Here is a 13,763-nt window from a genome sequence, read left to right as displayed (position 1 = left end):
GTAATGAGGGTAGAATCGCGTCTAACTAGCCTATTTTGTATCTGATATGAATTTGTCTGTGATTTCTAATTAGATAAAGATCTTGTAAAATGGTGTCTAATAGTGTATTAGGATCTCCAGTTTGGTTTGTAATTACAGTATAATTTGGTATAATAGTGTCTAAGTATAGTAGCCTATATTTTAAGTAATAAGACTGTATATGCAGATTCTGATTACAACGTAATTTGGGTAGGCTATAAGGTGTCTAATTACGGTATAATTTTCTTGTTCACTGTCTAATTAAGATAACATTATTTCTAGTTGTCTAAATTGACACAAAGTACGGCTTGTTACGTCTCATTAGCGTCTTGTTTTGTCTAATTTGATACAAAGTACGACCCGTTACATCTTATTAACGTACTGTAAAATGAAGTGCGATTACAATGAAGCTGAACATGTGGTCTCTTAAATTCTTGAGCAAACTGTTCATACTAGGTAGGGTGGAATGAAGATCTGCATGTGGATGTTCAACCAGTTCTTCGAAAACTTAATTTACTTCAGACTCAGAGAAGTTAGGAATGTCCTTGTGTTTTCGGTAAACATGCCACCTAAAAGAATGGTACTTGGAATAAGTAGACTGGCAGTTACTTACTTCACATGTAATCCTGAAATTAGGTTTGTGGGCATGTACAAGTCTAATCCGGTTAATCAGTTTCTTAAGTGTAAAGGTTCTCTTGGTGAATTTTGAACGCCTATAAAATCCAGGCATTTTCAGTAGAGTAGGTTAACTACTCGAGTGACAGTTACTGGCAGTGGTGTGTCTCCATTTTCAACAATGTTTGCAATGTGCCTTTGGAGAAAGGCAAGTGTCTTTTTCAGGGATGCAGGATACGCCATGTTGAACACGAAGTACATGCAGAAAGCTGATGACCTCATCCACTGAAGAGCAAGAACATACCTCAAGTCCACCAACACTGATGACACACTGACATGGTTTGGAGAGGGCAATTTTCCAATCTTGGTCTCTCAGTTGAATGGTTGGGTATGGAGTTGAAGGATTATTCTGTAACAGAGAAACATTTTTATTATAGCATACTTTTTTTAATGGATCTGATAAGGGACGCACAGTAAGCCAACTTAACAACAACAACAACAATAATAATAATAATAATAATAATGATAATAATAATAATAATTATAGCTGCTGTGCAGTGATTGGTCGGGTCCAGGCTATTTTTGGCAAATTTAGGCAATTCTGAGCAGCAAACAGGAGAATAGGAAGACAAGACAGTTGACAAAAATGTTCATTTGGGACCACTTGAGGCTTGAAGTCACAACTTCTGGAACCAAAGAATGTCATTTATTGCTCTGAGCTAATTGGCAAGTGGTAATACATCAGTGGCTTCACAAATTGAGTAAGCCATTCACTGTTGTGCAGGCAGCTTTGAAACTACTGTAAATCAAGTTATCAAGACAAAAATCTGAAAATACACATATTGTAGCATGAGATGTTGGTAATTTGTTTTTTACAATGATTGATTTGCTCCATAAGTGAATAACTGATGTTTAAAAATACTGCTTGCATTGACTGCAATTATTCACATGAGAGCAGAATTCAAAGTGTTCTCAAAAAGGTAAACATTTTAAATAAAAAAAAAAACATGTAAAACATCATCTACCATGACTCTAAAAAATGTTCAATTTTTTTCATGAACATTAAAGATTTATTTATCAATTTGCAGGTATATGTTTACAGTAGTGTTCACACTCAAACATTTCCATGCACTGTAGGCAAAAATTGTGGGAGGACATGAGTTTTTATAAGTTTTACAGTTTAAACAAAAAAACAGAGTGATGGACTTCATAATTTTTAATAGGTTTAAATATACAAAAGCTTCTTTAGTATTGCGGCAACAGTTTTATGAAAGTGTGAAGTTCTAGCAGGATGATTTGTTATTTAGATGCTTGCTCTATCGCCACCATCAGGACTATTGCTTGGGTTTACAGCTGAGGTAATCTGGCATGAGACTGGACCTTTATGCAAAATTTGGTTAGCTTTCACCCATGGGCCGGTCCAAGCTATTTGTTTTTATTTAATGTAGTGGCTTGCTGTGATGCTACCATCAGGACAATTGTCTTGTGTTTCATGTTGAGGACATCTGACATTTTGATCTGTTGTCATCATCATCCTTACTCTCAAACCCACAACCTCTGACACCAAGAGCCAGCTCCTAACTCACTGAGCTAATTGGCTGGAAGTGAGACCTGCTGTGTAGCTTCATTTGTTGACTCAGGGAGTCACTGTCCGGGCAGCTGTTGTCAAGGCAGATTTCAAAAATGGTCAAAATGTCAGAAATTCTGTTACCTGAACAAAAATGTGATGATACATAAATTGCATCTTGACAGCATGGAAATGTTGGTGATTTGTTTTTAACTCTAAGTGTTTTGTTTAATAAGAGAAAATTTGATGTTTAAAAATGCCACTCTTACATTGACTCCAGTTGTTTCCATGACAGCAGAATTCAAAATGTTCTCAAAAATTCAGTTTTTTTAAGATAAAATTCTGATATTTACCAAACTTCATCAACCATGACTCAATTTTTTTCAGGAAGATTGAAAATGTATTTAGAAAGAATTTGATAGTATATGTTTGCAGTACTGTTTACAGTCAAACAGTTTTGTGGAGGACGGTTTGGTGACAACTGGGCAAAAATTGTGGGAGGAGAATAAGTTATAAGTTTTACAAGTTTTGAAAAAAACTGAGTAATGGACTTCATAATTTGTAATGAGTTTAAGTGACTAAAGTTTCAGCAGTATTGGGGCTACAGTTTGGCGAATGTTTCAAAAGTGTAGCATGTGCTGTTGATTTTGTAGGTATTTTTAAAGTTTTTAAAATTTAAATTTAAGTGAGTTTTTGCCCATGACAATTGGGTCAATAGAATAGAATTGACTTTAGACTAATTTCAAGGGATAGTTCACCTAAAAATGAAAATTCTGTCATGTACTCCCCCTTGTGGCAGTTAAAACACTGGTGCAGTTTACTATATACATATGGAGGTCAGCACTATCCAAGAGGAATTTAGTCCCCATTACCTTTGGCTGTTCTTTACCGAAGTCACTGAACAATTTTTCTCTCACATATTGCTGACAACCTCCATGTGTTATATGAACAAACCTGTGTTTAAACTGGCATAAAGTTGAGTAGATGGTAGAACGTTCAGTTTTGGTTTAATTGTTCTACTACTATAGCCAGTGGCAAAGTACAAGATATATGTCATATAAGTATGACAAATCCTCCATCTTCTCCTTAAAGATGGACGGCAAGAGGAGAAGTCCACCCCTGAACTCAATTCCTTGGACAAATAGATATTTTTGAGTGCAAAAGCATTTGAGCAAAGTTTGGTTGATATTACCATGACAATGACATGCCCTATGCTTCCAAGGCCTTAGTGTCAACCCCCGATTAGTATGCACTATAATACAGTACATACCTGTAATGTCTTCGGTCAAGGCATCCCCGCAAGCCTCCAAGTAGAGTCTTTTCAGATTGCAGTCTCTGATGAGTTTAAGTACATTTCAAAGAACAGGCGTGAAGCGGCGGCAAATGCCTACTGGAGAGGGATGCAAGGCATTGACCTCATCGCACAACTGAGATAAAAGAAATAAGGGGTATTTTATTTGAAGCACACAGCTATGGCCCCCTGGCTGGATAGTGTTAAGAGAACAATATATTGGCCAACATGAGTCTGTCACAGTTATAGTTCTATCATTTTTTCAAACTAACATCAGATTAACTGCTCTTCTTAACCCAGTGAATGTTCTCAGGAATGGATATCGCTTCAAAAAATCCTCTGTAGACATTCCTTCTGCTATCTCTCGACATCTCCATGCATGGGTTTTCATCATGCGGTCTTTCACCAGGTTTGTGTCACAGTGCAACTTTTTGTAATGCTCTTGCAGGACTTTGACATGAGCCTCAACAGAGGTGACGTCCTCTCCTACAAGGCATGAATAATTTATCAAAAGGAGAGACCACAGATTTCAGATCATGTGCATACAATGGCCAACCACAGTTGAAGATTGTCACAGATCATTAAGTGCAGCACAATGACAGATGTAAAAAAACAAACAACATTCATTATCTATGTCAAAAGCAATTTTTTTTCCATAAAGACTGCATTAATTGGTTGCTGTGGCTGGTGGTTGATTAAGGAAATCTGCAAGGGTGAGGTTGTGATGACTAACTAAAGATGGCTTTAGTCATTTTGCACAAGAGGAAGTAGATTCATCTGTGGACTTCTATGTTCTCAATTGCTGAAACTTCTCCTTGAACCCGTTCAGCTTTGAATTTTCTCTTCAGTTGACTGTGCTAGGTGTGCTGGTTGTTCCAAACAGATATCATGACAGCTAAGATTATTAATTCATTCTGCATGCTTATGTTACGCTGGAATCTGTTTTACAAGAAGAGACCAAAGGAGAGATACTTACATAACCATTCCCATCTGCATCTCTGAGGAAAGGGTACTATACAATCAATGCTTTCATGACCTGGACAAATTCTGGGTGCATTGCATACCTGTCTCAAGCAGAGATAAAAGAAACCACATTGTTAAAGGTCCAGGCTAAGTCTGTCAACATGGGATAAATGATTTTTTTTTTTTTGTTGGCAGTAGGCTACATGTTTGTTAATTCCTGGTTCATGCATCAGCATTAAACTGTAAGTGGCACCAAACACAAAGGTGGCAAAGACTGGGCTGCTAACCAACTCAGAGGATAAACTATCTGGAGTGCTTGATGTATTCAACACTAAACTAATGTTCCCCTTCTAGAGATGACCGCCAGGTATGTCTAGTTGAAATGGCTTGTCAAGAAGAAAGTGACAGAGAGCAGACAGACTTTGATTTACTTGGCTTATGCTCAACAGTGTTATGGTTTCAACGTAGTTGCTGATAAAAGACAAAATATTTTGGTATTTTGGTAACTTTTTCCCCTGCTAGAGTTCTTTGTTGTCGAATTCCTTGTGAGGTATCTGGATGGCAACACATTCTGATTTTTGAGTTTACTTAGTCTAGATTGAATGATGACTAATTGTTTCTCCTCATGTGAGTTAAGAAATGCAGACAGAGTGAGGCTCACAGCTCCAGGGGTCTGAGTATTTTTTCAACTGTGTGAGTGCTAAAGGTTAGCAGGCAGCAAGCCATTATAAAGTACTAAGCCTGAGATTGGCCCGCATGCCAAATGGTGGGAGATGCTTAAATGCTTATGTTCCCGTAGGGTCGCAGGGAACCCATTTGGGTCATTTTAGGGACAAGACATAGAGTTGACCACAGCCAAGTTAGATGTGTTACGGGGGAGACAGGTCAACTCCTCTTTTAGTCTATTGGATAATTTACCAAAGTGACCAATTAGGAGAAGTGGGTGTGTAAAAACCCTTGCATAGGAAGAGGAAGTTAGGAGTGGCATTTTTGTAGATCTCCTAAGATCGAGGGTTCGATAGGACTTCTGATAGAGCAGAGGGCGAAGCCGTTTGGCATAACCTGCGCCACAGATTTGAGAACATCAGAATGCAGCCAATTCTGATTCGGACGCTGGCATCTATTTCAATAAAGATTGCTCTATCATTCCACCCAGCCTTGCCTCCGCAGAATTCTTTTATCAACATAATACACGCCGACACCTTTGAGGAAGAAAGCCCAGAAACCACACTTTTAACAGGTCATGTGTGAAAATTTAGGCTGTAATAAAACAATATGAGCGATAGCCCAGGAAGATGGCATTAAAACATTCACCAAACACTTGCCTTGTACATGTACATGTTGCTGAAGTTGAGGGCATTCCTCTTCAGGTGCAGGGCTTTCAACTTGGACACAAGCTGTTGGAATTTTATCTGCTTCTTTCGGGCTAAATAGCACAGATTGGTCAGCTTTTTCTCAGTCCTGCAGCTGCCACAGAGGTCTGATTGTTTTCGTTCCTTTTTCTGAATACATGATGTATTGACTACTCTCAGGATAGCAAGACCATTTCACCCAGTATAACAAAATGTGTTTCTGAACAACATTACAGACCCTAGCTTTAATTCAAAAATACTATTTGTTTAATTTTTAAACATTATCCCTATGTTAATTCATATTAATCGTCTGACAATAATAATAATAGGCTTAATAGGTTACCTAACAGTCCTACATATTTTCACTTTATCAAACACAACACACTGTCTCTAATATTGTACGTTTAGAGGGTAAATATGTGTACCTTAGGAGTACATATGTGTACCTTTCGCTATTCTGGAACATTTATGTGCCTTTTTTACCCCCAAATGGTACACATAGGTACTTTAAAGCATAATAATTGGCCCTATAGGCTACAGTAGGACAGAACTGTACCTTTAAGTACAGAAATGTCCCCCTTCAGTACCCCTACTTCTGAGTGTGTAGATGTGCTGTTCGACAGGTTGGTGTAGGCAAAGTTAACTGTGAATTTGTCAAAATAGGAGTTGGCCAGGACAACCGTTATCTTCTTAGGTAAAGTGGTGGGACAAGGTGAAGACCGCCCAGCTGATGCAAAAGTGGTAGCAGTTCAGAAAATTTCAGTTCCTGTCACCAAAAAAGGACAATACGCTTTCTTGGCATGGTGGGTTATTATAGAAGAAACTTCTCTTCAGTGGTGGCACCCCTCACAGACCTTTTAAAAGCTAAAGTGAAGTTAATTTGATCAGACAAAGCCAAGTGTACATTTGAGAATTTTAAATCTCTCCTGTTGTTCTCCGTCTTGGCAGCACCTCAGTTTGATAGGCTGTTTACTGTCCAGGTTGATGCCAGTCATGTGGAGTGGAGCAGGAGCAGTATAGCTTCAAGCTGACACAGAGGGGGTGGAGGGAGGGTCATTTCTTCTTAAAGGTCCCATATTATACTGTTTGTCATCAATTTCACACAGCTGTCAGACATCCAACAATACTCTATTCGATATGCATTGCCCCAAACCCATCCATGATCCTGAATTTCAGCTGTCTAAAAGTCACTCAAGTGAGCTCTGCTGAGAGCGGGCTGTTTCTGTGCCTGCACCTTTAAATGCTATTTAGCTCCATCTGTCAATGCCTACTTGCCTGCTACAAGTCCCTCTCAGGGAGGGGGTTCCTCTTACGCTAAGGGTAGCATGTGCTAATGGTGTGCTTATGGTGGATGTAAATGTATCGCTATTGCTCATGGAGATGCTTTCGTTCAACCATGCCAGTTTGACCCAGAATTGGACCCAGAAGGAGAGGCTCCTGAAGAAACAGAGACTCTGTGGCTGCAGTGGGACCTTTCAGTATGGTTAGTGTGTCTGAATAATGTTAGTTTGTTCGTATGTGTTGTTACAGTTATTACCATGTAGCTAATGGCTAGTGAAAGCTGTGTTTGTCGCCAACAGTCTCAAAACTCTTGGACACTGTTTGCATCATCTCTGTCTCCAGTCTGCATATGTTCCCAGACTTTTTACTGTGACAACCAAGCTCCCTCACAATATTATTAACATTAAACTCGCTTCAAATGCCATTGCATAGCGGACCGAAGCGGAGCTAACTAGTTAGCCAATTTCCAGTTGACTTCACCATACTCATAGTCAACTGTAAATACTATCAAACCACGGCAACACTTACCTGTGGTTCTGGTGCAGTTGCTGGGTCTGGTATAGGTGGGACTGATCCTTTTACGATGGTCAGTGTCTAGGCAAAGCCAGCTTTGTACTGACTCTCATTACTGAAGCAGCCTGATGTGAAGTGGTTAGCACACACACACTCAGAGGAGGCCTGTCAATGAAAATGACTCTTTCGTTATGTAACGAAAGGAGCTGAATCTGAACAGCCTGTTGGAGCCGCGTTTTACCAGTGAATGGGCTGCAGAGACCATGCAGGAATCATTTGCTTTCTTCATTGTGGGAGTTGGCAGGCTCAGGGAGGACCAGTTTATATATGTAGAGACCAGAGAAAATGTGTTTTTCATAATATGGGACATTTTAAGTTCTTATCAGTTGAATTGCTTAGTTATTGAGAAAGAAGCCCTGGCTTTAATTTGGGGGTTACAACATTTTGGTGTTTAAATAGGCTCTGGTACCTCTCTGGTAGTGTGCACTGATCACAATCCCCTTTTTGCACTAATTGCAAAATCCAACCAATGGTTAGTAAGGTGGGCAGTTGAGATGACGGCTTAAGGGGCTGCAAGCAACCCAAAGGTCGCTGTATCATGTAGATATCTGCTGGGGTGACCCAGCCCGAGCACTGTTGCAAAGGACAGACAGCTCATCCTTTTGAATCGTGGGGCTGCTGCCATTTCTACAGTGTGATCCTAAAGAGCAGGTATGTGCAAAGACATGTTCAAGAGGAGGGAGTGTGGCTAGGACTGCGGGTATGGGAGAAGCCAATCTTCAACAGCCCTTTCATCCAACTAGACGACACCTACTCTGGGACCCTGCATGGCTGCTTCGTGAGAGCTGGAACTGTGACAATGGGCCACCTGTGATGGACGGATGAGCTGGACTGGAAGACAACACAGCAGTCAAATGTGAAATCTCTGAGACTACTTGCAAGGCTGAGAGGACAGATCCAGAAGGTTTGCAGGAAGATGGAAAGCTGCTTGCCTCTCACAGTCTGTGGTTTTTTTGAGAGTGTAAAGGGGGAAGTTTTGTGTGCAGAGTTAGTGAAGGTTTGGAACTTTGCTGTATTTAAGGACATCAGGGAGCATCAGTGGCAGTGCTACCTTGACGGACAGATGATGGCAAGGTTAAGGTGGGGGGTGCTGTATGAGCTCCGTCTGAGGTCAGGGGATCAGCTGTGGAAGGTGTTACATGGGACCCTGGCAACAAATGAGTTTCGGTCTAAATTGGATCATAAGATGACTCCCGGTTATGGTGGCTCAGTGAACTGTCGGGTCAATTAGGTCCTCCAGTGTATTTTGAGAATTAATTATGAGTAAGGCCCTTTTATAAGTTTTTGTGAAACAGACGTTCGCCAGGGGATACAGTGTCAATGTCGAGAACCCGTGGGCCAGGAAACCATGAAAAGAAACTGACCAACAACTCAAAAGACTCTGAAGTGTCGACCTCGGACAGCAATGAGCTAGAGCTAAAGTTAGTAATGGCTGCTAACAACACGTTACAAACATGAGATCAACCCTCTTGGTTCTCCACCGAAATGAAAAAATTTGCGGCAACAATCCAAACCTCCATTACGACTTGACTACACCAAGTGGACGCCGCACTGGAAAAGATAAGTGAAGCCATTCCCACAACAAAAACGAAAATCACCGCATTGGAGGCCAAGTGATCTGAATGCGAGACCACCACTGTGGACCTGCGCTATGGGCTGACAGAGCTGGAGCGGCAACAACAAAAAGAAACTACAGCGCTCAGAGATAAACTTGACGATTATGAAAACAGACAACAAAAATCTGAGAGTTGTGGGATTCCTGTTGGGAGTAGAATGAGCTAACGTGGACTTTCTGGAGAAATGGCTACCAGAGGCTCTGGGACTCTCCAGCCCAATAGAGATAGAGAGAGCCCACCGCACACTGCAGAGACACCCGAGCAAGCAGGATGCACCCAGGGCTTCGTCTTCAAACTCCTTCGGTACAGGGATGTGACCCGGATACTAGACGCCGCCCGCCAAAAACCTCTCTCCCATGCTACATCAAAAGAGAATGGCCTCGACTCCCTGAAAAAACAGCACCAGCAAGCAGGAGCGAAGTACGGGATGCTCTACCCAGCCATACTCGGAGTCGACATGCATTCAGCAGGCACCAAGTCGTTCAACGGAGACAGCCTCCTCATTCCTGAAGAGCAATGTGGGGTTCAGTATCCCGCTCAAGGACACTTCGACATGCAGCTCAGCCCTGCCCAGAGCCGGGACTTGAACCAGTGCCCTTCCGATCACTAGTCGACCTGCTCTACCCGCTGAGCTACAGCTGCCCTGTTAAAGGTATCAATCACTACATAAAAAGAAAGCGCATTACAAATCCTATAATTAATTAGATACATTTTTTTAATCACCTGACAGCCCTACTTACAAAACAAAAAAACGATTCCACTACACACTAAACACACTACACCCAACACTACATAACGCATTAACTATACACTCCAAACACACTGTATGTCACAAATCTCTCAACTCTCAACTCTCTGCTGTCACTCTTCTGCCCCGTCACTCCCACAACTTCCCCTGTTCCTCAGCAACCAAATCACTTGGTTTGCCATGATTTTGTGATTGGTTGGTGTGGTGCCTTTTTCCACCAATAAGAACATTGCTTGTCAACACTTGCCCCTTGCAGACACTTTCGTGACAACTGCCCGTTTTTCCCGTTTCCTCCTGCACCAGACACAAAGCAAATGTGACGGCAATGTTTGCGAAAAAGTGCGGTGGACATCTTTACCGTAACTCCAGTTTTGGATGCGCCCTCGCGTCTGTCAACTCAGGAGGTGGGATTCCGATTCCACTTCGTTGTCCTCAGGTATCCGGATCTCCTTAGACCCAAATGGACTCAGTCCAGACTCGTTTAGTCTCATTGATCTAAAACAGTTTAGATGCACAGAACAGGACCGAACCACCAGCAAATCCAGCTCATGCTGCTGCAGGTATAAATCCGCTTGTTTCTTAAGGTATTCTGAAATAATTCATTAACGGTATCATTGTAGTCCAAACAAATGCAATGATGCACACCCCTGAATCACGCAGCAGCCATGTTGAAAATCTCAGGTCAGTCTGATCCTGATCTGCAGAGATATTTGAGGCACACACACACACACACGCAGACAGACAGAGATTCCTTGCTTTTATAGAGAGATGAATATTTTCTTATATTTTCTTTTGCTTGGTAAGCGAAGGAGTTTTGTCTTTGCAGGAGCAATTCTGAAATATTTTGCAGCTGCGGACCAGGAAGCAGCACGGCTGCCTTCACCACCACCTGACCAGGGTGTTTAAGTTTAAAAATGTTTTTCAAAATATGTTTAAAATAAACATTTGTGAGGAACACATCAGTTTCAATTATTAACCTTTAGAGAATCCCCATTGTTTACCATTTAATATCACTTTCTATCAGTTCAACTTGCTCGGGTGGGCCAACTCAGGATGTTTGATTTTAATATGAGAGAGGTTTTCAGGACTCTAGCCTGTTTTCCTCTTAAAATGTAATAGATTGTATCATCTTTGTGGATCATGTAAAAGGGTTAGGAATCTATTCATTGTAGTTAGACAAAATAGGGACCCTGAAACAGCATCTTGCATAGGGCCCCCAAAAAGACTGAAATGGCCCTGCCTTTGAGCTTGAAGAGCTTCTACTGTCATCTTTTCTTCTTCTTTTTTTGTAAATGTGCTAAGGAGCACATTCATGTACATAAAGCAAACCAACTTGATATGAAAGGACACATGTATGTGTGAAATTTATTAATCAAAGACACAATTCAAAAATAATAATAAAAAAACAACAGTGTGATCTATGTTGCTATCAGCATCAAGTTACACTCTAACTGTCAGAAAGAGACTCTGCAGCAATAGTGGAAAATCAGGTCATGGTTCTGTTGTGAACCGATGCTTCAAAGGTGTGGAAGCTGAGGCATTTTCATGGCGTCCGTTTTCAGGCCTTCAACTCCATCAGTTGTCTTCATTGATGAACAGCCCTTTTAAGATCCAGCCTCAAATTCTCTGGGATTTTACTTGGCCACTCCAGAACATCCACTTTGTTGTCTTTAAACCATTTCTGAGTAGCTTTCACTGTATGCTTTGGGTCATTGTCTTGCTATAAAATAAATCGTCCCCCAAGTTGTAGTTTTCTTGCAGACTCAATCAGGTTTGGCTTCCAGGATGTCCCTATATTTTGCTGCATGTATTTTACCTTCTACCTTTACAAGCCTTCTAGGGCCTGCTGCAGAGAAGCATCCCAGCATGAAGCTTCCACCACCAAGCTTTACGGATGTGTTTGTGGTGATGTGCAGTGTTTGGTGTCTGCCAAACATGGTCTGATGCCCAAGAAGCTTTAGTATCATCAGACCAAAAAACCTTCTTCCCATTGTCCTTGGAGTCTCTCACATGCCTTTGGATGAATGCTTTGCCACTGTCCCATAAAGCTTTGAATTGTAAAGAACCCAGGCAAGAGTAGTATTCAGAGTCTCTTCCAGCTCAGCTGCTGAAGCATCTAACTCCACTTTTTAGAGTTGAGAGTGTTCTTTTGTCTTCATGGTTTTATTGTAACCAGTCCGAATGATTAACAGTGAGTGGACCTTCAGACACAGGTGTCATTATACTACAATAATTATACAATACATTTACATCACTCAGGTGATCTCCACTTCACTAATTGTAAGACGACTAGCAACAGTTGCTTTAAACTCTACTAAAGAGGGTGAATACCTCAATCACCTATTTTACATTATATATTTTTTTATTAATTGGCATTACAGAATGTGCAAATTACAGAATTATGTTTTCAGTTTGACATTGTAGTATTTTTTTTTGTCAAAACAGTCAAATCATATTGGTCATGAATACATTTTTAAAGGCATTAAAAGGCATTTTTGTTATATTTGCTAAAACTGTCATGATCTGACAGTACAATAAGATGCACATCAGCTGTGTAAAAGTCCACTGTCTGTGGGTCCACCCAGTGGCCCTAATTTGATTTGCAAGAATCCACCGCTCCTGGGTCAATACAACCACTCAGGGCCAAGGAGCGTGTCTGAGAGGTGTCAATCACTCTCGCACACATGCTGCTGACAGCCCCCCTTCCTCATGCAGGGTGGACTGAGTAGTGCCCCTCCCCCATGCAGGCGCAGTGTCTGCTCTTAACTGATCATATACTTCCATGCCCACTGTAAACTATGGCTGAGAACAGAGAACAACAACAGAGCCTAAGAATGCCCCTCCATTGCCCATGTCAAAGAGAAGAAATAAGAAGACTGACGAAGAAGAGCAGTGTAAAAAGAAAAAATTGGACCGAGCCAGAGAGAAAACAAGGATAAATGCCGGAGCATCATTTCAGAATTTGCTGCTTTCCTGCTGGACTAAGGACCCTTCTTGATATATGTTTCATTCCATGTATTAACCACAAGGCTATGGTGGCGGCGGTTACAGTAATACTCGCAATAGCGCATGTGGCCGTATGATGTTGCAGTTGAGCTACATAGCTTGTTGCTAAATCTAGCTTGTTAGCTTGCATGCTAACTCTGGTGTTTGGCTTTGTGTTTATGGGTACTGGATGGCAAAAGAGTTTTTCAAATGACCGGGCAGTTACAAAGACAGTTTGTGCTCGTAGCTCTGAAGTGGTTGAATTGGTTTAGAGACATAACAGTACTCATGCCTCAGAAAGGCAGCATGGCAAAAATGTTGCACCGGGTAATAATTAACTGGTAACTCTGTCTACCACGATGTGAGGAATATTGTTTGTTACTCGGGATATCTACAGTGATCTGCATGAGGCACTCGTCATTGTAATGTAGTTGTATTGGTCAGAAAGAGAACATTCGGGGCTTATGTTATGTTCTTATTTTGAATGCGCCATCTTGGTTATCTGGCATCCTCTGTTACTGTGGCTACAAGCCTGTACGTGCATGGCAGGCTCCTCTGTGGGGAGGGGCTTTGAAGGCAGGGCTGCAGCACAACAGAGAGAAAGAACGAGGGACCTGGGAGCTTTTTCCTCAAAACTCCAGACCACAGCTTTAAGGATGTGAATATTTTTTATAGCCACAATGTTCACAATGTCAACCTAATAGCTGATGATGTGTCAATGCTGTGTTCACAAGGTCTTTCAACTGCCTTCATG

Source organism: Acanthopagrus latus, chromosome 13 (genome assembly GCF_904848185.1).
Source record: "Acanthopagrus latus isolate v.2019 chromosome 13, fAcaLat1.1, whole genome shotgun sequence".
In the NCBI taxonomy this organism is placed as follows: Eukaryota; Metazoa; Chordata; class Actinopteri; order Spariformes; family Sparidae; genus Acanthopagrus; species Acanthopagrus latus.
Note: the sequence above shows the minus strand (reverse complement) of the source record.